This window comes from Chrysochloris asiatica, unplaced genomic scaffold, assembly GCF_000296735.1.
Source record: "Chrysochloris asiatica unplaced genomic scaffold, ChrAsi1.0 scaffold00147, whole genome shotgun sequence".
Classification (NCBI taxonomy): Eukaryota; Metazoa; Chordata; class Mammalia; order Afrosoricida; family Chrysochloridae; genus Chrysochloris; species Chrysochloris asiatica.
In genome coordinates, this window is record NW_006408665.1 from 2,547,337 (window position 1) to 2,548,461 (window position 1,125).

Genomic DNA, 1,125 nt, shown 5'->3' on the forward strand with positions numbered 1-1,125 from the left:
AGAATACCAGAAATAGACAATACTCTGAAAGGGCAAAGGAGTAGAATAGAAGAGATGGAAGGCAGAACAAATCTCTCAATACCACTAAGATAGAAGAACAATCAGAAAAAAGGATAAAAAAATCTGAAGAAGGTCAAAGATTCATGTTGGATAATATGAAGAGGAATAACTTAAGAATCATTGACATTCCAGAGTAAGAAGAATCACACAAGTCCACAGAGGAAATACTTGAAGAACTTCTGGAAGAAAATTTCTTGAACATCCTGAAAAGTGAAAAGATAAACATTCAAGAATCTCAATGAACCACAGGAAAGATAGACCCCAAAAGTAAATCACCAAGACATATCATAATCAAGCTCTCCAAAATCAAAGATAAGGAGACACTCCTGAAAGCAGCTAGGGAAAAGAGAAGTGTTACGTACAAAGGCTACGTACAAAGGCAAGCAAGTCAGATTAAACTTGGATCTTTCAGCAGAAACCATGCAAGCAAGAAGGCAATGGGGAGACATATATAAAACCCTGAAAGAATAAAATGGCCAACCAAGAATACTTTATCCAGCAAAGCTATCAATCAAATACGACGGTGTAATCAAAACATTCCAGGGTAAACAGAAGCTAAGGGATTTTGCCAAAGACAACCCTGCACTACAAAACATCCTGTAGGGAGTTCTGTGGACTGAGAACCAACAAGAACAGATAACAACCAGATATTGATATGTGGCAGCACCACCCAGAACTCAATTGACAAATGTAAGAGTTGAGAACAGAACAAAACTATAAAAACAACCTCAGAATCTGGGAGGTCAATCTATGATCAAAACAATTACAATGCAAAATAAGGTAAACATGTAGGAACAGAGACCCAGATGGTGAGAAGGTCAGGTACAATACAGAATAAAATAGACTGCAATAAATGGAGGGAAAAGTTAATGGACTATAAGGTAAACTCAAAGAAAATGAATATTACACAACATACCAAGAAAATGAAAATTCACAAAGAACATGGAAATATTAAAACTATGAGGAAACTCACAAGAAAGAACACAAAAAGTATGAACTCAGAAAAGGAAGACACACAGAAAAAAAAGAAAGCAGCAACACCACACACAAAAACAACACATAATG